The 27,864-nt window shown below is 36.7% G+C and overlaps 1 protein-coding gene and 1 non-coding gene across 3 annotated transcripts in view; one reads left to right on the top strand and one right to left on the bottom strand.

The window, feature by feature from the left end:
- The window catches only part of Aatf (apoptosis antagonizing transcription factor), a 106,898-nt gene that overhangs the window by 73,092 nt on the left and 5,942 nt on the right, over positions 1-27,864 (bottom strand). The window lies entirely within an intron of this gene.
- Trnag-acc (transfer RNA glycine (anticodon ACC)) lies at positions 10,302-10,374 on the top strand. The gene has a single exon. It is a non-coding gene; the product is annotated as a tRNA-Gly (tRNA).

Genomic DNA, 27,864 nt, shown 5'->3' with positions numbered 1-27,864 from the left:
AAACTGAGGCTCGGAAAATAAATGATTGTTTTGTTTCTTTGCATATTAGTAAAATAAGGGTTGTTTATTTGCCAATTCAAAATAAAACACTATGAGAGGCTGTGTTCAAATAAAACTCCTTAAATGGTTCTTTTTGCACTAAGAGCAGCTTACCTATATCCATGCCTTCTCATGAGCTCCTTGAAAGCAGAGACTACTAACTAGTCACTTGCTATGCTCGTTACTGGCGAATGGCAGACTCTATATGGTTGAATATATACATACAATTAAATATATTCTACATTTTAATCTTTTTCTTTGGCCTGTACTTTCTATGTGTGCATTTCAAGTCTTCAAAGAACCATATGGGTAGTCTAATATTCATTCACATAACTCTTTCTTTTTTTTTTTTAAAGAGAGAGGAGACAGAGAGAGATAAAGAGAGAGAATTTTTTAATATTTATTTTTTAGTTTTTGGCGGACACAACCTCTTTGTTTGTATGTGGTGCTGAGGATCGAACCCTGGCTGCACGCATGCCAGGCGAGCGCGCTACTGCCTGAGCCACATCCCCAGTCCCTCACATAACTCTTTCAAGAAGAGGGGAGCACTGGGACCAAGGCTACAGCGTACGACTATACTACCACTTTAAGATTAAACAGTTAACACTGAATAAGTACCTACTAAGTCCTTACACACATTACCCAAAGAAATTTGTATACAACTACTTCAATTCTCACAACAATCGTTTGAGGTAGTATAATTATTTCACCATTTTACAAATGAAGAAAATGAAACATTACCACAAGCTTTAAAAAAAAAAACAAAACTGGACAGTTTTCATTTTCTAGATCAATGTACCCTTGTGGGTTATGTATCAAAACTATCTGGGGAACAAAGTGTAATAAAATTGTCAATTACTAGGAAATGACAAAACTTCCCTCATCAATACTGCCACACACAAAAAAAAATACTAGTGAGGCTCTGTTAAAATGTCATGTCCAAATTTGGTTTACAAACTTGAAAAGACAAAATGGGGAACTAAAGGAAGCCCAAATCACATAGAAGGAGAGAAGGTACCATAGGACAAGACAAAGGAACACTTCTTTAACCTGAAAAAGAGAATGTTAAGAACTGAATTAATAGTCTCCAAAATACAAAGGCCAAATACATCAGAAAAGATGCTTAGCTTCACTGCTAAAACATTTTAAAAAGATATAAAAATTTAAAACAATGTGACAAATGACATCTCATATTAACCTCCCTCTAAACAATTTGCTGGGCTTGGGTCACAGCTCAGTGGTAGGACATTTGCCGAGCAGTGCAAGGTCTTGGGCTTGCTCCTCAATACCACAAATTTTTTTTTCATTCATTAATTAAATTTAACAAAACAATGTGATATTTTTCTGACAGTGTTTAATTCTAGGGGGCATTCACAACTAGTAAGAGTTTAATTAGCACAACATATCCAGAAAGCAGTCAGGCAAAACGTATCCAAGTTTTACACATCTATCTCCTACTGCATGGCACATACCTGCAATCTCAGAGACTCAGAAGGCTGAAACAGAAGGCCAGCCTCAGCAACATAGCAAGAACCTGTCTCAAAAAACAAACAAGCTAGGGATTTATCTCAGTGGTAAAGTGTCCCTCATTCCTGGATTCAATTCCCAATATCACAAAAATCAAAGTAAAGAGTTAGGTACAAAAATAATATTTTCAGGATTATTTATAATAATAGGTTAAAACTGTAAATATCTTAAGTGCTCATTTATAAGGGACTACTTAAAATTTAGTTTAGTAAGGAAACATTTTGTGCAGCTAGGGAATAGGTAAGTATAAGTGGAACATGGTTTGAATTAAAACAAACCACAAGAATGTTTTGGAGGGCTGGGGATGTGACTCAAGCGATAGCGCGTTCGCCTGGCATGTGTGGGGCGCTGGGTTCGATCCTCAGCACCACATAAAAATAAAATAAAGATGTTATATCCAACAAAAACTAAAAAATAAATATTAAAAAAATTTTTTAAAAAAAGAATGTTTTGGGGATATTTGAGATAATCTGAACTAGGTTAAATGAGATGATAGTATTACATAAGAAATTTCTTCATTTTGATAAAGCCATACAAAATATTTACAGGAAAAATGATATAGTGATTGTTATTTACATAATTATTTAGAAAAAATATTCAGAAAAAGAAAACAAATACAGCAAAATATTTTTAAGAAAGAAAAGGTAGAATGATATGGGAAGATGTAAAGCATGAACTCACCTATTCTTTTTGAAAGTTTATGCTCACATAAAGTATCTGGAAGGATATTCAACAAAATTGTTAAAAATACTGAAAATATAAAAAAGAGGACTTTTGCATTCCACTGCGTTACATATTTCAGTATTGTTTGGAGTAGGGAAGAACATACTTGGCTGTGTTAGCAAAAAAAAAAAAAAAATACTTTTATAACAAACAAGTTTTACTTCTATTATTTTTTAAAAAAGCAATTAAGATTAAATAAAGATCTTCAAGAATATAAAGAGATTTTCTAAAGTAGATGTAATTCTCCCTGTCAACAGATAATCAAACAAGAAGAAATCGATTAAAATACAACTAGGAGAATCAGAGGTGGTCAAAGGTAGATTGACAAGATCATCCATCCCTAGAACTAGCTTAAAATTTTGCCTTTTGATTCACAGAAGAAATAACAAGGACCAATAAAAGTAATGGAGAAATGCTTACCCTCATTAAACACTGGGAAATGTCAATTAAAAGAAATGTAAATTAAAATAAACAGACACTATCTTCCATTTATCAAAGTGACAAAGATGAAACAAAATTATAATACCCAGTGTTGACAAGAATAAGGGAAACTGACATTCATACAAAGAAGGTGAGAATGTAAACTGGTACAACTTTTCTGGAGGGCAACTTGGTGATAAAGATCAAAAGTCTTAGAATTGTGCATATCCTTGGAAAATGTACTAATTCTACACCTAGAAATTTATTTTATATAACAGTAATCATAGATACAAATAAAGATTTAGTAACAACAATGTTTATTGCATTATTTATACAAATGAAAACCTGGAAACAATCCAAATGTCCAATAATAAAGAATTGGTTAAAGTACCCATCTGATGGAAAGTCTATGCCATCATTAAAAATAATGCTATAGAACAATAATTAATGACATGGAAAAATATTCACGATCTCTGTTAAGTCGAAAAAAAATCAGACTACAAAACAACATGGAATATGGTTCCATTTTTGTTCTAACTACACCACCCAAGAGAAAAAGAAACTAGAAAAGATATATACCACATACCAACATATTAAAACTACTTAACTCTTAACTGCTAAGAATCAAGGGAAACTATTTTCTAATTTTGCCTCACCCTCCATGTTATAACAATGAATATATATCATATTTACAAGAAAAAAATCCCCTATATACCTATTTCTTTATCAACTAAGAAGTTTTACCTGCCTATAGGGAAGAGACATCAGCTGAGGGGCTATCTAGCTCTTCTATAAGAGTATAGAGAAAAACATCATCTTTAGAAAAATTGAAGGATGTATCTATTATTAGAGCTCGAAGCTTTCTGTCCTACAACAAATTCCACTCCATATTTCTCCTGTCTTCATTTGTTTAAGGTTTGGCATTTATTTCACACCTGTATTCTCTCATACTTCTTGGAAAGTAGGGAGAAAACTTCAGATAAGAAAGTTAACTATGCATGGTGAACTGGGCAGTGTGGCCAAGAGCAAAGCTGTGAAGCACAGCAGATCTCAGTTTCTATGTAAGCTTTGCCTCAAATCATCTGGGTAACCTTAAATTACCTAAGATTCAATTCCCTCATCTACCATACAGTTATAAACACCTATTTTACAGACTGCAGTAAGACCTAACCCAGTGTACCATAAACAAATGAGGGCTATTTTTATGACTTTTAAAGTACATGGGCATCCAACATTGTACTTGCACAATAAAAATACCAAGACAAAAACTGATAATCCCTATTCTCAAAATCCTATTTGATATCTTCTCAATCATGTATTTATATCTCATAAACCTTACTGAGGACACCAGAAATGCTTTCCAATTATTTTAGAATGTTTATATGACTACCCACTGAACCTTCACCAAAGTCAACATGTATAGCATATGTTATACACCATCTCTAAGATGTAAGAATCTTTAAGACTCTCTGAAGAGCTTCTCTACCTATTAAACTTTTGCTTGGGGCTGGGGATGTGGCCCAAGAGGTAGCGTGCTCGCCTGGCATGCGTGCGACCCAAGTTCGATCCTCAGCACCACATACAAACAGAGATGTTGTGTCTGCCAAAAAACTAAAAGAATGAATATTAAAATTTTTTAAAAAAATCTTTTGCTTGTATGAAACGGTCTGACTAGCCAATTAAGAACTCTTTTCAAAATGGTAGCATTCTGGATTTTTCCAGAGGCAGATTTACTCAACTATTTCAAGAAAAATTGGAAATGGTAGATTTGAGACTAAACACCAAGCAAAACAATCAATATTATAAAAATGGCATTAAAAATTTAACAAAGAACTCAAGCTAAAATCCAGTATATTCCACGTATAGCTAACTTTCAAATGTGCCAACTTATTTGAGGGCAGGTTTTGAATATAATTTTAATATAATAATAATCAACAGATAATTATGTCTTAAAGGTATCCTGACATACAAAAAATTTGTAAGTAACACTATAGCTTAGAGTTTTGTTTTTTTTCTCTTCCCCAACAAATCCCCCTTCCTTGTCAAACTGCCATTAAAAGTTAAAGGAAGGTAGGGCACTCTGTAATTCCCAGCAGCTCCGAAGGCTAAGGCAGGAGAATCATGAGTTCAAAGCCAGTCTCAGCAATGGCAAGGCATTAAGCAACTCAGTGAGACCCTGCCTCTAAACAAAATACAAAATAGGGCCAGGGATGTGGCTCAGTGGCTAAATGTCTCTGAGCTCAATCCTCGGTACAAAAAAAAAAAAAAAAAGTTAAAGGAAGACAGTCACAGTGGTGTACACCTATAATTCCAGCTATATGGGAGGCTGAAGCAGAGGGACTGCAGTTCAAAACCAGCATGGGCAATTTAGAGAGACCCTGTCTCACAATAAAAAGCACTGGGAGCCAGGCATGGTGGCACATGCCTATAATCCCAGTGGCTCGGGAGAAGGCAGGAGGATTGTGAGTTCAAAGCCAGTCTCAGCAATGGTGAGGTGCTTAGCAACTCAGTGAGACTGTCTCTAAATAAAATACAAAATAGGGCTGGGGATGTGGCTCAGTGGTCGAGTGTCCCTGAGTTCAATACCCAGTACCCAATAAAAGAAATAAAAAAATAAAAAGCATTGGGGATGTAGCTTAGTGGTGAAGTGCCTTTACATTCAATCCCAGTATTAAAAAACCAAACTTATGGGCTGGGGTTGTGGCTCAGTGGCAGAGCTTGTGCCTCGCACATGAGGCACTGGGTTCGATCCTCAGTACCACATAAAAATAAATACACAAAATATAGATATTGTGTCCATGTATAACTAAAAAATATTTTAAAAATTAATGGAATGCTGAAGTGTAAGTCAGTGGTAGAGCACATCCCCTGAGTTTGATCCCTAGCTCCAAATAACAAAACACACAAAAAAAGACTTAATGAAAGAAAATAATATACATATTAACATACCTAGAATAACACATCCCAAATTATTAGTTGTTTTCTCTGAGAAGTAGAGGTGGAAACTTGAAGAAATAGGAAAACTTATTTTTCCCTTTTACACTTACATTGTTTACATTTTATTTTACTTTATTTTATTTTTTTGAGAGTGAGTGAGAGAGAGAGAGAGAGAGAGAACCTTTTTTAATATTTATTTTTTAGTTTTCAGCGGGCACAACATCTTTGTATGTGGTGCTGAGGATCGAACCCAGGCCGCACGCATGTCAGGCGAGCACGCTACCGCTTGAGCCACACCCCCAGCCCCATTGTTTACATTTTAAAAAATGTTTTTGGAATTGTAGATGAACAGCATGCCTTTATTTTGTTTATTGATTTTTATGTGGTGCTAAGGATTGAACCCAGTGCCTCACACATGCTAGGCAAGTGCTATGCCACTGAGCTACAGCCCCAGCCCCAGTTTACAATTTTTAAGAAAAGATATATTACGAAATATTTATGTTTTTAACATAATGGAAGAGCACATAAGCCAAGACCCATAAAATTCCTCACAAGTTTCATAAATATCAGGGGGAAAAATGTCTCCATTCTTTCAGAAAATGCCTTGCAGTTTCTCATGGTATTTTTGAAGACAGACCAACCAGTACTAGGAAACTATGAGAAGATAAACATTAGACATGATAAAACTAGAAAGGAAGAACCTGCTGAACTAGTGATTTGATTTCACATTTCTTGCATTTTATACCCTCTCACACATCAAGATGGACACCACCACTGGTTTAGACCAAAGCTTCCAAAAGAAATGGTAACAGAACCCAAACACCCCTGAAAAGTGATTTCATGAAAAAGCTCACTTGACAGAAGCATATGGCTATGTTTGTGTCCATTTCTGGGATCATTTGGGTTATAAAAGGCAACTTCAAAATGAAGTACAATATTATGGGGGGTGGGAGGAGACCTGCAAATTCAGAGTAAACAACTAAAACTGAACACTATCACCCTTTTTATATTCAGCCAAGAGAAAGAATCAAAAAAAAAAAAAAAAAACACATAAATTCTACATTTTCTGGGACTTTGTTTTTCCCCTTTAAACAAAGAATTTACTTTCTACTCTTTTACCATCACCCTCTCATTTGGATCATTTGTTCCTATTTTAGTACAATGTGTCCCTAAGGAGTTTCAATGAGTTGTGAAATAATTGTTATTCACAAGCAAAAAGAAAGAAAGAAAAAGCAGGATTAACTGCAATTGCCACTACAACTGAGAACTTGCATCTTGCACTTTCACCATGTAAATAATGCACAGATCCTGCGGGAACATGCCAAACACCAGGATTCTTAATTAATGGAGCTCTTTAATGTGCAAATCAGGAACAAATTGCAAGTTCTGACTTGCATTGATTATGAAAACATTAATTGAATGAGCAAGACCCTAAGAAAGACAGAATCCCAAGTCTTGCAAGAGACCCAAAGAATACAAAGCTCTGGAAAACCAGACAAGTCTGACCAATGTCTAAAATGCAAACCTACACCTGAGTGCTCTCCCTAGTACACAATGAATTAAAAAACACTGAACAAAAAAATCCAACAGTTTAATTCAGAAAGCAATCACCATAAAAGCATCTATTCCACCACCATCTTGCATTAAGCAGAAAAATGTTTACTCCAGAAGCTTACAGATACTGTTTTGAGGGGGGGAAAAAAGCCCACTTTACACACACACACACACACACACACACACACTTATATGTATATAGGTGTAACAAAACAATGCTGTCTCTTTAAAAAAAAAATTCATCCTATATAAATTATAGCCATAAACTTTTCCTGCAGTGCAGCCTAATTAATTCTTGTTCTATACACAAAGGGAAATGCTGGGTGACAAATGGGTGTGAAGCCAGAAAGCTGCCAGGTCTGCAAAACATTTTCTACTTCAATTTATAAGCAATTTTGCAGTAAATCATCAACCAGAACCTAGAATCTCAGGAATCTCTGAGTGTCCAAACCACATTATATCACTTATCAAAGAGAGAAGGAAAAAGAGTTTAAAGACATCTCATTTTTCAGTTCTAACTCACATCAAAATCCAGAAGCTCCGTGTAATCTATTATTCTCTTCTAGGTAAGGTATCAAAGAAATATATATTTCAAGCAAAAATGACAATATAGGTTGATGTAGCCCATTCCTCTATCCCTAGAAGCACTGTATCATGTATCCATTACCATAATAAATATCCCCAGAGTTACCTGAGAATAAGCAAACAAATGCTTATTACCGCCCCCCCAAGCAAAATGTTCACAATCAAGCCAAGTTCAACAGTGAACCAGTGGAAAACAGGTGGCAAACACTCCAAGGAAACAAGACTTATGGAGAAGAAAATGGAAACTCACAAGAGACAAAGAAAGCTGGGCTGCCTGTTAGTAGTCAAACCCTTCCCCCACTCCAACCTGTATTAGCAACTGATTATGCTCCACCCAGTGGTCTTACCTTTTCCAGAATGTTACATAAGTGAAATTTTAAAGTGTATAACCATTTGAGACTGACATCTTTCACGTAGCATAATACCGTTGAGATTTATTCCTCTTTATTGCAGAGTAATATACCACAATTTGTTTATCCATTTACCTAATTTGTTTGAAGGACATCTGGACAATTTCCAGTTTTGCTGATTATGCATAATCCTGCTGTGAACATGCATGTACAAATCTTTGTGTGAACACATTTTCACTTCTTGAGGAAGATCTAAGAGTAGGACTGTTAAATCAGGATCATCTAGTAAATATATGGAGTAAACTTCAGAAGAAGACTTCTAAACTTTTTTTTTTTTCAAAATGGCTGTACTGTTTATATTTCCACCAGATATAACTATTCCAGGTTTCTGCATTCTTTTAGCACTTGGTGTTGTCAGGTGTGTTTTTTTGCCATATGTTAACAGTAAAGTGGATGTTTTAATCTATTTCTCCCTCAACACTGATGATTAATGATTATGATTAAGCTAAACATCTTTTCGTGTGCACATTTGCCATCCTGTATCCTCTTTTTTTGATAAGGTGTCTATTCAAGTTTTTTGCCCATTTTTGAGAATTCTTTATATATTCTGGACACAAGACCTTGTCAGATATGTGACTTGAAAAATTTCCTCCCAATCTGTTGCGTGTCTGTTAATTCTGCTAACACATATCTTTTTAAAAAAAATATTTATTTTTTAGTTGTAGTTGAACACAATATCTTTACTTTATTTATTTATTTTTATGTGATGCTGAGGATCGAGCCCAGGGCCTCACACGTGCTAGGCAAGCGCTTTACGGCTAAGCCACAACCCCAGCCCCTGTTAACACATCTTTATAGAACAAAAGATTATAATTGACTTAGCACAAACACTACTTTCTTCTTTTACACATTGTGCTTTTGATATGGTATCTAAGAACTCTGCCCAACCCAAAGTCACATATATGCTCTCATGCACTTTTTTCAAAACACTTTATACTTTTATATTGCCTATATTTGTGGAGCTCTATTTCTGAACTTTATATTATATTCTACTGATTAATATTTTTTAAAGGAATAAACCTCAAAGAAAGGAAAAAGAATGAAAGATGATTGCAACGCAGGTATATAATGTACAAAGTCAATTCAAATGTCTAATATTAAAGAGATTGACCAGAGGGGCTGGGGACGTGGCTCAAGTGGTAACGCTCTTACCTGACATGCGCAAGGTACTGGGTTCGATCCTCAGCACCATATAAAAATTTAAAAAATAAAGATGTGTGTCCACCGAAAACTGAAAAATAAATATTAAAAAAATTCTCTTCTAAGGAAAAAAAAAAAAAAAAGAGAGAGAGAGATTGATCAGAGCTGGGTGCAGTGGCTTTGTGCTTGCAACCCCAGCAACTTGGGATGCTGAGGCAGGAAAATCACATATTTGAGGCCAAGTTGGGCAACATAGCAACACAATGTCTTAAAGATAAAACATAAGATGGAATAGTAGCACACGCCCATGGGTTCAATCCCTGGTACCAAAAAAATAAAATAAATATAAAAAGAGTTGGGGATGTAGCTCAGTGGTAGAGCACACCTGGTTCAATCCCTAGTACCAACCCCCCGACCCCCAAAAAGAAAAGCCATTGACCAGACCAAGTGTTTATGAGGATGTAGAACAACCAGAACTCTTACACACTGCTAGTGGGACTGTAAAATGGTAGAACCACTTTGGAAATAGTCATCTCAGTTAATTTAAAAGTTAAACAGCTGGGCTGGGGTGGCGCAGCCTGTAATCCCAGCGGCTGGGGAGGCTGAGACAGGAGAATTGCAAATTCAGAGCCAGCCTCAGCAAAAGCCAGGCACTAAGCAACTCAGTGAGACTCTGCCTCTAAATAAAGTACAAAATAGAGCTGGGGATGTGGATTAGTGGTCGAGTGATCCTGAGTTCAATCCCTAGTACCAAAAAAAAAAAAAAAAGTTAAACATACTTAACATAGGACCGAACCATTCCATTCTTAGTTCACCAAGAGAAATAAAAAGTTTATAGCCATAGAAAAATATGCATACAAATTTTGTGGTAGCTTTATTTATAACAAACTGGAAAGAAAACAATCTATGGTATAGCCATACAATGGAATACTATTTAGCAACAAAAGGCAATGAATTCTATGGGGCTGGGGTTGTGGCTCAGAGGTAGAGCACTTGCCTACCATGCATGAGACCCTGGGTTCGATCCCCAGCACCACATAAAAATAAAATAAAGATATTGTGTCCATCTATAACTAATAAATAAATAAATAAATAAATAAATAAATGGCAATGGATTCATCACACAAGAAAGCATAGAGTAAACCCAAAGTAGCCAGGGATAGTGGTACATGCCTGTAATCCTGAGGGGTCCAGAGGCTGAGGCAGGAGAATTTCGAGTTCAAGGCCAGCCTCAGCAACTTAGCAAGGCCTGTCTCAAAATAAAATATAAAAAAGGGCTGGGAGGGGCTTGGATTGTAGCTCTGTGGTAGAGCCTTTGCCTAGCATGTGTGAGGCACTGGGATCGATTCTCAGCACCACATGTAAATAAATTAATAAAGATCTACTGACAATTAAAAAAAAAAGGAGGGGGGGCGCTGGGGATGTGGTTCAGTGGTTAAGCACCCCTGGGTTCAATCCCCAGTACAAAAAATAAAAGAAAAGAAGCTCAAAGCAATAATGCTCTGTGAAAGATAAAAGAGAATGCAAACTGTATGATTTCATTTATATAAAATTATGAAGTCGAGGGTGTGGCTCCATGGTAGAGCAACTGCCTAGTATGTGGAAAACCCCGGGGATTTGATCCCTGGCCCAGTGCAGTGGCACACTCCTATAATCGCAACAACTCAGAGTCTGAGGCAGTAGGATTGCAAGTTTGAAGCCAGCAAATTTGTAAGACCCTGTCTCAAAAAAAAAAGGGCTGGGGACGTAGCTCAGGGGTAGATTGCTTACCTCGTCCTGGGTTCAATCCCATACTGCAAAAAAAAAAAAAAAGGAGGGGAAAAAAAAATAACCTATAGTGATAGAAAGCAGATTAGTGGTTGCCTACAGATGCTGAGGGGCAAGAGGGGAGGTTTCCAAAGATGCTGAGGAAACATCTGGGGATGAGGACTATGTTCATTATCTAAAGTGTGGTCATGGTTCCACTGGTGTACACAGATGTCTATTATACACTGAACATATGTGCAATTTACAATGTGTCACTTACCCTCAATAAAATAGTGGGTTTTTTGTTTTGTTTTTAAAGGCAATGGACAAATAATAACTAACTTAACAAACCTAAGCAAGATGACTCTGGTGTTGGTAGTGAAGAAAAATGAAAAGCAATCCCACTTACATCCTGGAAACACAACCCCAGCCAACTCCGGAACTGGCAGTGCCAGCACCTTTAGAAGAAATGAAGGCAGGGTTGAAAATAATAGCTAGCATACCAGATGCCCTCCCTGATTTAAACAGAAGTTTAGAAGTTTGTCCTTTGAAGAGAATTTGTATTAGTTTTTTGTTGCTGTGACCAAACTGACATAACACTTTAAAGGAAGAAAGACTTATTTTGGCTCCTAGGAGGAAGAGGGGACAAAGACCAAGGACAAGAAATACCCTTTTAGAGAACACACCCAGTGATCTACTTCCTCCAACTAGGCACCCCCATCCTATGAATTCCACCATGTTCCTCTGTCATCAAATTATTAATCAATGAATTAATCCTCTAATGAGATCAGAGCCTTCATGAACAAATCACTTCCCACAAGTCCCACCTATGAACATTGCTGTTGAGACCAAGCCTAACACATGAGTCTTTGGGCGACACTTTTTACCCAAACCATAATAGATTTAAACAGAAGACCTCTGGAAAAGGGGATACCGAATACTGTTGGGGGCAAACACATTATATTAAAAACAGGAGACAGCTGATGCACACCTGTAATCCCAGTGGCTTGGGAGGATCACAAATTCAAAGCCAGCCTCAACAATGATGAGGCACTACGCAACTCAGTGAGACCCTGTCTCTAAATAAAATACAAAATAGGGCTGGGGATGTGGCTCAGGGGTTGAGTTCAATCCCCAGTCCCCTGCACCAAAAAAAAAAAAAAAAAAGGGGGGTGGGGGGGGAGCCAGGTGTGATGGCGCATACCTGTAATCCCAGTGACTCAGGAAGCTGAGATAGGAGGATCACAAATTTAAAACCAGCCTCAGCAACTCAGTGAGGTCCTAAAGAAACTTGGCAAGACCCTCTCTCTAAATAAAATATAAAAAAGGGCTGGGGATGTGGCTCGGTGGTTAAGTGCCCCTGGGTTCAATCTCCAGTACAAAACAAAACAAAAAGCAAAAAACAGGAAAAGGACTGAGGGTATAAATCAGTGGTAGGACACTTAACCAGCATGTGTGAGGCCCCAGGTTGCCCCTAACCCCCTACCCCCACAAAGACCATAAGACAATGAAAGAAAAAAAAAAAAAAAAAGAAGAGGAAAATAAGTTAAAAGTTACAGAGATCCCCAGCCTACTCACTTCCTAGAATACTGGCAGCCAGAAAGGATACCAGAAGACCTTCAGTGATTATGAACCCATAAAAAAGCAAAGATATAAGGATACTGACATTGAGGGCTCCCCGAAATGGCCCAGATAGATCACCTGACAGTGGAAACCATAGATAAAAAGTACCATCTAAACATACAAAACTCCTAATCACCTTTTTGGTAGTATATGTTAAAAAATCAACAAAGAGCCAGGCACATTGGCATGCACCTGTAACCCCAGTGATTCAGGAGGCTGAGGCAGGAAGTTGGCATGTTTGAGGCCAGCCTCTGCAACTTAGCAAAACCTGTCTTAAAATAAAATAAAAAGAGCTGGGCATGGTAATGCACACCTATAATCCCAGCAGTTTGGAAGGCTGAGGCAGGAGGATCACGAGTTCAAAGCCAGTCTCAGCAAAAGTGAGCTGCTAAGCAACTCAGTGAGACCCTGTCTCTAAATAAAATACAAAATAGGGCTGGGGATATGGCTCAGTGGTTGAGTGCCCCTGAGTGCAACCACCCTGTATCCCCCACAAAAAATAAATAAATAAATAAAAAGGGCTGGGAATGTATGAAATATGATATGTCAAGAACATTGTAATGTTTTGAACAACCAATAAAAAAAATTAAAATAATAAAATAAAAGGGCTGGGGATATAGCTCAGTGGTAGAGGGCCTTTGGGTTTAATCCTAAGGACTTCAAAAGGAATTAAAAAGAAAAAATATAGGGCTGGAGATGTGGCTCAAGCGGTAGCGTGCTCACCTGGCATGCGTGCGGCCCGGGTTTGATCCTCAGCACCACATACAAACAAAGATGTTGTGTCTGCCGAAAACTAAAAAATAAATATTAAAAAAAAAATTTCCTCTCTCTCTAAAAAAAAAAAAAGAAAGAAAAAGAAAAAATAATCAACAGACCAAAGGATCATCACATTTCTAAGAAAAATGATCTAAGTTGTTACATAGGGATTAAAGAAAAAGAAAAAAGCAGCTTGATGGGAAACAAAGTATGCAGTAAGATACCTCAGAAAATATATATCGTGTATATCCTTAAAGAAATAAGATCAAAATGTGATAGAAGAAATTTTAAAAATTCCAGGGAAGGGTTTGAAAGGTGAGGAAATTTCTTGGAAAGTAGGGGGAGGGGTGGTGAAAAACTGAAGAAAGAAAAAGAGAAGAGCCTACTCTAACAGCCTACCACCAGCCTACTACCAAAAAAAAGGCTTTCCAAAAAAGTAAAAACAGAAAACAGTAGGAAGAAAGAAAACAAAACAATTTCAAAAAAAAAAAAAAAAAAAAAAAAAAAAACCAGGACCAAAAGATGAGTTTCTAGATTAAAAGATCTTCCAAGTATCCTGTATGGAGATATGAAAACAGATATGTATCAAGGTGTATCATCATGAAATTTCAGAATTCTGTTTTATAAAAACGAACCTTCCAAAAAGGGAGAAAACAAACAAACAAACAAAACCCCAGAAATTGGGCTGGGGTTGTGACTCAGCTGTAGAGCACTTGCCTAGCATGTGCAAGGCCCTGGGTTTGATCCTCAGCACCACATAAATAAATAATTAAAAAAAAAAAAAAACAGAAATTAAGAAAAAAAAAAAAAGTACATCAGGAATCAGAATGGCTTCTGATTTGTCAATAGCAACTTTAGAATCTGAAAGGCAATGGAATATCCTATAGAATCCTATATGCAACCAATCCATCATGATGACATATTATTTTCAGGTAATTAAAACCTTTAAAAAAAAAAATCACCTCCCTTCCACCCTTTCTCAGTAAGCAGTAAGAGGATATGTATCACTAAAATATGAGAGTGGCCAAGAAAGATTCTGGAACAAAAAAAAAACACAGAAGCAAAAAGCTAAAGCAAGTCTCAAGATGACAGTAAGGGAGATTCCAGCATGACAATTGGTTCCTCAGAAGGTGAGGAGACCATATCAGGGTGGGTCAAGGATCTGGGAAACACTTCAGGAAGATACTCTGGCAAAATATTTGATGCAATTGATTTTTGTTTTGTTTTGGGTTTTTTTGAGACAAGATCTTACTATGTGCCCAGGTTTGGCCTCAAGTGCATCTTCTGTCTCAGCTTCCTGAGTAGCTAGGACTAGAGGCCATCACACCTGACTTACAATAGAAATCTTGAGGGGAGATTTAGACAACTGGAGAAAGTTTGGGCTTGAATTATTACAGTAAAACTAAATAAAAATGTAATAATTACTAATTTTAGAAAACAAAATGATGAGCCAGGTACAGTAGTGCACACCTGTAATCCCAGTACTAGAAGTTGAGACAGAAGGATTGCAAATTCAAGGCCAGCCTGGACAACAGAGAAAAGACCCTGTTTCAAAATACAAAATAAAATGGGCTGGGGAGGTAGCTCCGTGGTAGAATACTTGCCTAGCAGGTGCCAAGTCCTAGCTTCAATTCTCAGTCCCATTAAAAAATAAAAACAGGGGCTAGGATTGTGGCTCAGCAGTAGAACACTCACCTAGCATGCACAGGCCCCTGTGTTTGATCCTCAGCACCACATAAAAATAAATGAATGGAATAAAGGTATTGTGTCCAACTACAACTAAAAAAATAAATATTTTTTAAAAAAATAAATATTTAAAAAAAATAAATAAATAAAAACAAAAACAAAAAAAGTGCATGGGAAAGGAAAAATAATACAGTACATAGACTATATGGCTCAATTGTGAATAGTACTTATGTAGACATGATAATGTAGACGTTGAATCATGATTTAACCAAACTGGAACATATAACCATGAAGGAGCAAATTAGCAACATATTCAGAAAGTACATAAGACAGATAACAGACGATAGCTAAAATTTTCATTTTCATATTGGGGAGTCAACAGATAATGCCTAAAACTAAAAAAACAGGTGGAAACAAACAATTTTAACTAGAAATATAAAGAGAAATTCATGCACTCAAAAAATACAATAAAATTATTGAAAACATAGTTGTGGCTTCAGAAAGTAGTCTAAGGCAAGGGATGGCACACACAAGCAGCAAACTTCTTTTTCTAACAGTTTTGGAGAATCATTTGACTCTTTATATGTATGTATAACTTGAATAGAAATTTAAAGAAAAGGAAAAAGTTCAAGAAAAACAAAAAGCTCATGGTAACAGGAACAACTCTAGGAACTAAAATGATTATAAAATAAAAAGGCTTTAAATAATTAACTAAATGCAGTGGCACACACTTGTAATCCCAGCTACTCTGGACAGTAAGGCAGGAGGATACCAAGTTTGAGGACAGCCTCAGCAATTTAGTGAGTCTGCATCTCAAAATTAAAAATTAAAAAAATAATAAAATAAAATAAAATAAAGCTGAGGATGTAGCTCAGTGGTAGAGTGTTCTTGGGTTCAATCACCAGCACCATAAAACAAACAAACAAACAAAAAAATCCACACACAAAATCATAATTTACTCTAAGTATAATTAATTATACAGAAAAGGAACATTCAGAAAATTAAAAACCTCTCTGAGATTCAAACTACAATTGCAAAAAATAAAGAAAAACTGGAAAGGCTGGCATAAGCTTACAAGTAGAACATTTGCATAGTGTATGACAGGCCCTGGGCTTAACTCCCAGCACTTAAACAAACAACAACCACTACTCCCACATGGAAATCCAATTCAAAATCCTGTGAACACAGACATAAAAAATCACAAAAAGATGAAAAATTTTAAAGAACATATAGGAGATACAATACCAATCCAGATTTAAAATCTGAGAGAGAGCAAAAGTAAATGAAGAAGAGAAAGTTATCAAAGAAATATTAGAGATTTCCCCCAAAATTGAAGCACTCCAGTCTTTACACTAAAAGGATTCAGTAAGTACTCAACATAATTAATTAAAAATTACTTACATTTAGAAAACCAAGAATAAAGAGAAGATTCCAAACATTTTGTAGGAGAGCAAAAACAAGTCTACCACAAAGGAATGAGATTCGGGCCCACAACTACCTCTTCAATGCAAACACCTGGATGGTAGATAATACTAGGGCATGTGTTAGGGTGAATAAAGGTCCTGCAAGGCTACTTATATGCTAATCCCCAGAACCTGTGAATAGGGTAAAAAGAATTTTGTAAATATGTTAAGGATCTTGAGATGGAAAGATTATCCTGGATTAGCTGGGTAGGCCCAATGTGATTAATGATGTAGTGCAAATGTACAAGTCAGAAAAGGAAAGACTGGAGGGATGAAATTGCTAGTTTTTTTGTTTGTTTGTTTTTTGTTTTTTTAAAGAGAGAGAGAGAGAGAGAGAATTTTTTAATATTTATTTTTCAGTTTTTGGTGGACACAACCTCTTTATTTTATTTTTATGTGGTGCTGAGGATCGAACCCAGCACCCCATAAACCCACGCCAGGCGAGCGCGTTACCGCTTGAGCCACATCCCCAGCCCCGGAATTGCTAGTTTTTACAAAAGGAAAGGACCATAAGCCAAAGAACACAGGTCACCTCTGAAAGTTAGAAAAGGCAAGGAAACAGACTTTCCTTTAGAGCCTCCAAGAACACAGCCCTCCACAACTGTAAGAAAATAAATTTGTGATGTTAGTCACCAAGCTTTTGTTGTTACAGCAACAATAAGAAAGTAACACAGGGCAATAATTTCAAACTCTAAGAAAGTAATGATCAACCTAGAAATGCATACAAAATCAACCAAATATATTGATGAAGAATAGGGCCAATCAATTTTTAACCTGCAAGAACTCAGGAAAAGCCAGGTACAGTGACACACACCTGTAAAGACAGAAACTCAGGAGGCTGAGGGAGGAGGATGGTAAGTTTGAGGCCAGCCTCAGCAACCTACATTTAGAAAACCAAAATAAAAAATAGATATATAAAAAGGGATGGGGATATAGTTCAGTGGTAGAATGTCCCTGGGTTCAAACCCCAGAATCAAAACAAAACAAAACAAAAACCCCCATAGAACTCAGATAATTTACTCTCCATATATGTTTGGCTACCTTCGATAAAGGAAGATAAGAGACCTAAAAGCAGTAGCACCATCCTAGAAAAGCATGAAAGGAAATCCCAAGAGTATAACCATGTATCACTTCCAAGAGAACAACCAGCTCAAACTGGAAAAATCTGACAGAAGAGATGCATAATTTCACATTTGGAAAGAAAGACTGAGATGACAAAATGAGCTACAAGAAGAAAAAAAAAAAAAAAGAAAATTAGAAAACTTAAGAAAAAGTGATAATACATAAATAGTTCAAAACTAGAAAACTAAAATACAGCATGCTTTTAAACAACATATAGAGAGTAATAAAAGACCTACATGAACTAGGAACCAGGAATGTAAATAAACTAGGAATGTTTTTTGAGTGCTCTATAAACCATGACTCTGAACACACAGGAAAAAAATATATAGTTTTCCAATTCTTCCCTGTCCTGTTATTATACCTTATTTACATAGTAGTAGTAGCGTAATGTAGTTCATTGGTTTCTAACTCAGTCGGTCAACATTTGTATAAAGCACTGAAGTCCTAGTTACAGTTGCAGGGCAGTGAGCAAAAATGTAGTGGAATAACTATTTCATATCTTTCAAAGTTTTCCCTACTTCCTCCCCATTCCCACATTCATAATGACCTTGGTTTCTTCAAAAAAGAAAATGAAACAACCAAAGGAGAATTTTCAGACTTCTTCCCATCTGTGTCTATTTATTTATGATCTTCCCACCTGTCACTACAGTTAAACTATCCACACTGTACCCTTTTGGTGCACTTGACCTATCATTGCTTACCTGCTCTTGGACACTGCTATAGCAGATGTCCTCTTCTGCATCACCAAGTTCCCCTTTGCTGGGTCATTCATATCAATATACAAACATACTGTTATCTCTCCCATCCTAAAAATAAACAAAACACCTCTTTTTTTTTTATACTCTCAGCCCTGATCTGTAATCTTTTTTTTTTTTTTAATATTTTATTTATTTTTTAGTTTTCGGCGGACCCAACATCTTTGTTTGTATGTGGTGCTGAGGATTGAACCCAGGCCGCACGCATGTCAGGCAAGCGCGCTACCGCTTGAGCCACATCCCCAGCCCCTCTTTTTTTTTAGACTCCTCATCCTCCACCATCTGATGTCTTATTTCTCTAGTCCTCTTTAAAGCAACATCTCTTGAAATAGTTGTCTATGCTGTCTTAGATCTTTTTCCCATTTTCTCTTGAATCCATTCCAGTCAAACCTATATCCCTACCATGCCACTGAAACTGCTCTCAAGTCACAAGATGACCACCACATTGTTAAACGGTCAATTCTTAATCCCCCTCTTAGTTAACCTGTCAGCAACATACCGTCTTTCACATCAGAGAAAAAGTAAATCATAAAAAAGGGCTGGGGATGTAGTTCAGCAGAATGCTTGTCTAGCATGTGCAAGGCCATGAATGAATTTGATCCTAACAAGGAAGGAAGGAAGGCAGGAAGGAAGGCAGGAAGGAAGGAAGGAAGGGGAAAGGAAGGGAAGGGAAAGGAAAGGAAAGGAAAGGAAAGGAAAGGAAAGGAAAGGAAAGGAAAGGAAAGGAAGGAAGGAAGGAAGGAAAACAAAAAAGGAAAGGAAATAGAGACATGAACAAATTATCTAAAAGTACAAAAGCAAAAGAGAAACAGAATGAGACTAAATATAAGGAGTATTATCTTCCTGAATGCTTTTGTATTATTTATAATATTCATGTGCAGTTTTAATAAAACTATTTATAAATAGGCAATAAGTCATACACACAGACACACACACAAAAAAAAATAGAGAGCATATTATTCAGTAGTTAGGATTTTTAAAAATTTTTTTGGCACTGGGGATTGAACTCAGGGGCACTTGATCACTAAGCCACATCATCAGCCCTATTTTGTATTTTATTTAGTGACAGGGTCTCACTGAGTTGCTTAGCGGCTCACTTTTGCTGAGGCTGACTTTGAACTTGCGATCCTCCTGCCTCAGCCTCCCAACCTGCTGGGATTACAGGCGTGTGCCTAGCTGCAGCAGTTAGGTTTTAAAATCTGAGCATAAACAAAAATCAAATTCTGACAAAATGACTTGGAAAATTCCTTGATTATCCATTAAGTTTGTGGATGTACTATTTCTCAGTAAGTACAAAACTGCCTATTTTCCCCCTTAAACATAAAACATAAAGCTATTTCATCAATTAAACACATGATTTTATTTAAGGAGCATGTCATACAAAGACTGCATGCTGTAACTTTAACTGAGACAACAAAAGATTCTGCCTACCATGTCATGCTTACTCCAGGGCATTCACTCACTGAATAAAATGGCAGGCAAAATTACTTAGTACCATAAAAACTGCTTCTCCTTCTCTTTTCCATTTGGCCAGGCACATATAGACAAATCTGAGATAATTAAATGTACACATCAAGAGCTACCATATACAATGAAAGACATATACAGTTTCACTTAGAATACAGTGTAAAGAGTGATCCTACTATGGCAATACCATAAGTTATGATTGCTTTATTATCCACCACATCACTGTCTTTTGTTTTTATGGTGTTAGAAGCTAGTGCTCACTGTCTTTTGTTTTTATGGTGTTAGAAGCTAGTGCTCTACCATGGAGCTATGCCCCCAGATCAGTAATGTATTTTTGCTAAAAAATGTTTCTGGTGCCAAAGAGAATTCTCATTCCTAAGAATCCCAACTCCTAGGGACATAGCTTGGTTGGTAGAGTACTTGCCTCCCATGCACAAGGCCCTGAGTTCAATCCCCAGTACCACAAAAAAAAAAAAAAAGAAAGAAAGAAAGAAAGAAAGAAACCATAACTCCTAAACAGTAAAATGAATTTTCCAACCAGACTTGTTTCAGGAGTTTTCAGCTGTCCTTAGCTTTCATGGCTCTGTGATCAAACTAAGGCTCATCTTTTCAAGGTAGGTGGAATCACTAAACAGGACTCTAAGATACTTTGGTCTGGGGGTATAGTTCAGTGGTAGACTTCATGGTTACCATGCTGGGAGCCCTGGGTTGATCCCTAGGATAATGCCAAAAGGAAAAAAAAAAAAAAAATGGAACACTCTTCTCCTGGTTCCATCAATTTGTTACTTTGGAAAAACATTTGCTCTGTGATCAACTTACTCTCCACATAATATAAATGCTCAGTGAACCAGAATGGACAAAGTAGTAGCTCAAAAGGAAACAAAAGTCTTCCTACACAGAACTCATTCTCTATAAACAGACCAAACAGTGTTTATATTTCAATGCTAAGTCAACAGGTATTATGTAAATATCACACAGAAAGTTATCAAGAAATGATTGTCTTCATTTCCCACATATACTTTAGGAAAAATAAGAGATCAATAACACCCTGTGGTGGCAGGAGTGTAAGAAAACAAATGTTACAGATGAGAATTTAAATTGTTACAATTCTTCTAAGGGCCAATTTATTCCAAAAGCCTAAGAAGGAGTGGGGGGAGTACAATTCTTATTCCAGCAACTATATTTGCAGGGAATATAGATCTGGGCAGACCAATGCAGTATCCACTAGCTACACAGGGCTTTTTGTTTGTTGGTTTTTCTTTGTGGTGGTGATGATTGAACTCAGGGCCTCCTAGAGCCTGCTAAGCACATACCCTATCACTGAACTACACTACCAGGACCTACATGAGATCATTCTGCACTCAAAATTTAGCTACTACAGCCAGGCACAATGGTGCATGCCTGTAATCCCAGCAGTTTGGGAGGCTCAGGCAGAAGGATTGTGAGTTCAAAGCCAGCCTCAGCAAAGCAACTCAGTGAGATCCTGTCTCTAAATAAAATACAAAATAAGGCTGGAATGTGGCTCAGTGGTTGAGTGTCCCTGAGTTCAATCCCCAGTACAAAAAAAAAAAAAAAAATCAGTTAGTCCAAATTGAGATACAGTGTAAAAAGAGTAAATACTCAGGCCTGGGGTTGTGGCTCAGTGGTAGAACACTTGCCTGGCATGTGTGAGACCCTGGGATTGATTCTCAGCACCACATATAAATAAATGAATAAAACAAAGGTCCATCAATGCATGCACATGTATATATGTGTGTGTGTGTGTGTGTGTGTGTGAGTGTGTGTGTGTGTGTGTGTGTGTGTGAATAGAGAGAGAGAGTGTATACACTCTTTATTTCAAAGACTTAAGATAAAAAAGAGAATGCTGAATTATCTCATTAACACTTGTATACTGATTGCATATTAAAATTATAATTGTCATATATTGGGTTAAAAACATTACTAAAATTAATAATTTCAATAAACCTGCTTTCTACATTTCTTAACGCCACCTAAAATTTTAAATTACACATATATTCTGCATTATATTTATATAGGACACTGCTACTTTCAAACAAATTATATAAATATGTACGTACAAGGATATTTTTCAAAACATACTTTTTCAAATTAAAAAAAAAAAAGGAAGAAAAAACAGGGGCTGGGAATATAGCTCAGTTGGTAGAGAGCTTGCCTTGCATGCACAAGACTCTGGGTTCAATCCCTAGCACCAAAAAAAAAAAAAAAAAAAAAAGAAAGAAAGAAACTAGAAACCTAAACATTCATCAATACAGACTACTTAAATACACTGCAGTAAATCTATAAAATGGGACACTGTAGCCACTGAAAATACTCATGTATATAAGTATACTGACATGAAATTATATATTAAGTAGAAAAAATAAGCTCACAAAATAATTCATATTTATGGTTCCTTTTTTTTTTTTTTTTTTTTAAGTGCAGGTGGTGCATGACTATAATCCCAGCAACTCCAAAGGCTAAGGCAGGAAGATCCAAACTTCAAGACCAAGCTGGGTGTGGCAGCGCATGCCTATAATACCAATGACTCAGGAATATGAGGCAGAGGATCACAAGTTCAAAGCTAGCATCAGCAACTTAAGGAGGCCCTAAGCAAAAAAAATTGGGGGGGGGCAGGGGAGGTACTGGGGATTGAACCCAGGAGCACTTAACCACTGAGCCACATCTCCAGCCCCTTTTTACATTTTATTTAGAGACAGGGTCTCACTGAGTTGCTTAGGGCCTCAATAAATTGCTGAGGCTGGCTTTGAACTTACAATCCTCCTGTCTCAGCCTCCCAAACCACTGGGATTACAGGCATGCACCACCACACCTGGCCAATACAGCTATTTTTAAAATAAGGCATTGGGGTGTAACTCAGTGGTACAGAGTGTACTTAGCACACAAAAGGCCCTGTGTTGGATCACCAGCATCTCAAAAAAATGAACACAAATTTTAAATAAATGGTAACTATCAGCTGAAACAAAAAGCTCAGTCTTACCCCACAGATGAAGCCTGCAGTAAATAAGGGTCCTTATGCCTACACAATGCTACACTTGGAAAAGGTTGCAAAGCACCTATCTTTACCCCAAGCAATACTTACACCCATCCCAAGTAACAGAATTGCAGGGTTCCATAGATCATGAGAACTGTGCTATGAAGCCATAAAGTTTAACTGAGAGAATTCTGAAATAGGGCTTCAAAGATCTGCCACCTAAGGTAACTATAATTAAAAAGGGGGGAACAGATTTCATTGACAATATTGGTTGCCTACAGGATAGGGAACTGAGAGGGTGGTATACAAGGGAGAGATTTTTGCTGTATAATATTTAGTATCTTTTGAATTTTGAACCCATGAACATACTGCCATTTTAAATAAATTGAGCCAGATGTAGTGGCACGTGCCTATAATCCCAGCAACTCAGGAGGCTAAGGCAGAACTACAAGTTTGAAGTCAGCCATCACAACTTGGCGAGAACTTCCATAACTTAGCAAGACCCTGTCTCAAAAAACAAAAACAGCTAGAGATGTAGCTCAGTGGTAAAGCACGTTTGAGTTGAATCCTCAGTACCAAATAAATTAATTAACTGAATAACATTTAAAATCTAAAGTAGAAACATTATCTATTAAAGCTCCATGACTGCTGGGCATGGTAGCATATATCTGTAATTTCAGCAACACAGGAGGCTGAGGCAGGCAAGTTTAAGGCCAACCTCAGCAACTTAGTGAGACCCTTTCTCAAAATAAAATAAATTTAAGTAAAGAAAAAAACTCAACAATTGCCCGACTTACTCAAAATTTAAAACATCATTCTCTAAAGTGTCTATTCCATGCTGAGGCCAAATTAGCATTAAAAATGTTAGTCTACTCAAGTCAAAGTAACTTAGGTTCTCAGGGACGGGCCAGAGAGACGAGTGGGTGAATATGAATTAGAAGTAGAAAGATGAGGGGGAGCAAAGAAAATATACTTTATTAATGGTAGGATCTGTTTTAAACTCTTAGGCAAGTAAAAAATTTTAACACTTCCTCTGCATTTATGTTACATTATACTGTGTTCCTGGATGTTTTGCTTACGGGAAATATCAAAATGTCAACCATTGTTTCCACTAAAGGTCTTTAATGATATTGCATTTTAGACCTATAATGAAACATGGTGCTCACTGCAGTTGGTAATGCATCTCATTAAATACATTAATAACATGCAATTCACTAAAAGGTCAACTTATTATGGTGAAAGTTTAGCTTTTCCTTAATCACTTTATTTAAAGTTATAGAGCAAACTCTGAAAAAGACACTAGAAGAGTACCGGTTACAGAAATGCTCTCAATTCTCCCACCCACCCAAATCAGTCATGCTTATTACAAAACTACTGAGCCAGGCGTGGTGGCACATGCCTGTAATCCCAGCAGCTCAGAAGGCTGAGGCAGGATGATAGCAGTTCAAAGCCAGCCTCAGCAACTTAGCAAGGCCTTAAGCAACTCAGTGAGATCCTGTGTCTAAATAAAATATTAAAAAAGAGCTAGGGATATGGCTCAGTGGTGAAGAGTGTGCATGAGGCCCTGGGTTCAATCCCCATTACAAAAACAAAACAAAACAAAACTTACTGTTATTTTTTGTTTGTTTTTTTTCAATACTGGGGGTGAACTCAGGGCCTCATGCATACTAAGCAAGTGTGCTGTACCACTGAACTATATCCCCAGACTATTATTAATGTTCCTATGTGGGATAATGATATCAAGATTTTTTTTTTTAATTCTTAAGTTTTAGACATATAGGCTGAAAGATTTACTGGTAAAACCAGAGGTTATCTGTCATTTTCTCCAAACAATCCAGAAACAGGAGAAGGTAGTATAAGTACTGATAAAATAAAATTGGCTATGAGTTAATTGTTTAAGTGGTGATGATATACAGGGGTTCACTCTACTATTGTTTCTGTTTTTAAATAGATTTGATACAGTCCATAGTGAAAATTTTTAAATAATTCATACAGAGATTTCCATAGTAATTTGCCTTCTTCATTACATATTATTGCCGTCAACATAAAAGGCCCACCTCCTAATAATAAAGAACTTGTTAAAAAGAAAGAGCAGAAAAGCTAACCTCATTGGAAAAGTACTTTGGCATGGAATATCCCTTAATTTTGTTAAGATTTACATGACTTACTACTTTTATAGCCATTAAAATATCAAAGAATGGTTGGATGCAGTGGAACATGTTATCCCAGCAGCTTGGGAAGCTGAGACAGGAGGATCGAAAGTTCAAAGCCAGCCTCAGCAACAGCAAAGTGCTAAGCAACTCAATGAGACCCTATCTCTAAATAAAAATACAAAATAGGACAGGGAATATGGCCCAGTGGTCAAGTGGCCTAGTGGTCAAATGCCCCTGAGTTCAGTCCCTGGTACCCCACTCTCCCCCCTCCCTCCCCCCACCAAAAAAAAAAAAAATCAATGTATTTTTTGTGTGTGGGTACACTACTGGAAATTGAACCCAGGGGTGTTTTACCATTGAGCTACACCCACAGCCCCCTTTTTTACTTTTTGGTACCAAGAATTGAACCCAGGGGCATTTAACCACTGATCTCCAGCCCTATTTTGTGTTTTATTTAGAGACAGGGTCTTAACTAGTTGCTTAGGGCCTTGTTAAACTGTTGAGGCTGGCTTTGAACTTGCCTCAGTCTCCTGAGCTGCTAGATTACAGGCATGAGCCACCTCACTAGGCCCCTTTTTTATTTTTGAGACAGGGTCTCAGTAAGTTGCCAAGGCTGGCCTCGAACTTGGGATTTTCCTGTCTCAGCCTCCCAAGAAGCTGAGATCACAGGTATCTTTTTAAAAATGTCTTTGAAATCACTTCATGGTCCAAGAGCTCTAATTATCAACATAATAACTCCAAGGTAACTAGGCACTTAGTGCATGTATTGGAGAAGCAGAAAGCGAAGAAAACATTTGTTTGATTTCTAAAAAGTGAAGTTCAAGGAGCTAAAGGTACAATGACTTGGCATTCAGGAGTTTACTGTGCTAGAATATAGCTAGAAGTCTGCTGTTTTAGAAGCTATAGTTAGGGACATGAGAATAAATAGTAGTACAAGGAGAATATATATTAAGAAAACACAACCCAAGGACAGGGTTCTAAATGCAATGAAGTTACAGTGAGAGGGTAAAAGAAAAATATGAGAAGAGATCAGAAAGATAGGAGAACCCAAATGGCATCTGTAGTATCATCAAAGCCAAAGGGAAATATTTCAAGGTAAGGTAAATATTTCAGGAAGGCAAGAATGCAGCTAGACAATAAGAAAATCTTCAGCCACCTTTCCATGGTATTATGAGAGGTCAAAACCAAATTATAAATACACACTATAACACTACCTACCTTCCAGAACAAATAGCTAATATAAATATAAATTAATTTATAATTTAATTTAAATTATACAGAGAAGCTGAATACTAATAAAAAGTTTAAAAACCACTGAAGACAATGGGGATGATGGTTAGTTACACTTATGACTATTTACATGAACATTGCCAAATGCCTTTTAGCAGAAAAAGATAATACTAATACCTAACATTAATGGCATCATGTGTGTCAGACATTGTGTTAATGCTTTATATTGATTGTCATTTAATCCTCATAACCATATTATCCCCATTTTATTATGAAGTAACTTGTCCAAGGTCACAGAGCTAATCCATTGCTGAGATGGAATCAAAACCCAGGTAGTCTATCCTGTAAGACCAAACAAATGAAGAGATGTAATTAAAAACAGTAAGTTCCAGTGTTTCTTCTGAAGTTGGTATAAATTTAGCTTATATTCCATATCAGCTAGTTACCTAACATGGTATAAACTGGCAATCCAGAATAATGTAGCCAAGCCAAGCATGGTGGCTCACACCTGTAATCCCTCAGCTCAGAAGGCTGAGACAGGAGGATAGTGAGTTGAAAGCCAGTCTCAGCAAAAGTGAGGGCTAATAAGCAACTCAGTGAGACCCTGTCTCTAAATAAAATGTAAAATATACAAAATAAAGCTGAGAATTAAAAACAAGATTAAAAAATAAATAAGTAAATAAAACTGGAGATGTGGCTCAGTGGTTGAGTACCCCTAAACTCTAGGTATTAGCTCCCCAACCTCTCAAAACGTGACACTAAGCTTTTCTTTCTTCTTCCACCACAAGCCACCTGTCAAATTAATAGGCAATGTCAGATTAACTGAGTTCACCAATGAGGCAAAGAGGCAACTGGTTACATACTAAAAAAGACAGACTAAAATGATTGGAAATATTATAAAATAAAAGTTAATTGATCAATAGCTAAAGGAACTAAGTGGTATCCAAGAGTAAGAATGTGTCCATTATACCTGATGCTAACCCTTAAGCTACCTATATTTTAAGATAAAGTTTTTTAAAAAAAGATAAAACTCAAGCAAGACTAATAATGAACAACAAAATGGAAAAGACCTTTATCATAAAACATTTAAGATATGTAATCCAGAGCAGTTTAGACCTCATTCAAAGGCATTCCAGAAATTAGGGTACTAGGGCATTAAAAATAACAGAGAAGTGCTCCAAAAATCTCAGAAAATGTGAAACCATCAATGTATCATCTCTTTTGAGGAAGAAGGAAAAGCTGGGGCAGGGTATAAAAGACTCACCCTCACAATAGATATATAGGAGGGTTTTGGAAGGATTGCCCAGACTTTTCACATAGAAAACAGATTTCAAGCATGGCAGGACACAAAAACTAACAACTGGACCTTAGGAAGTCATTCCAAATTAAACCTGATATTCTCCTATACACTAAACATTCACAAAATTCCCTTTCCTAGAAATCCTATACACATACTTTAAACAGTTTAAAGTGGTCCCACGTAGAGACAGATGTCAAATTAGATATCCTCCCAAGGTCCCTTGCAATTCTTAACTC

This window comes from Callospermophilus lateralis, chromosome 11 (assembly GCF_048772815.1).
Source record: "Callospermophilus lateralis isolate mCalLat2 chromosome 11, mCalLat2.hap1, whole genome shotgun sequence".
Lineage (NCBI taxonomy): Eukaryota > Metazoa > Chordata > Mammalia > Rodentia > Sciuridae > Callospermophilus > Callospermophilus lateralis.
The sequence above is the reverse complement of the archived record's forward strand: the minus strand, read 5'-3'. Positions and strand labels throughout refer to the sequence as shown.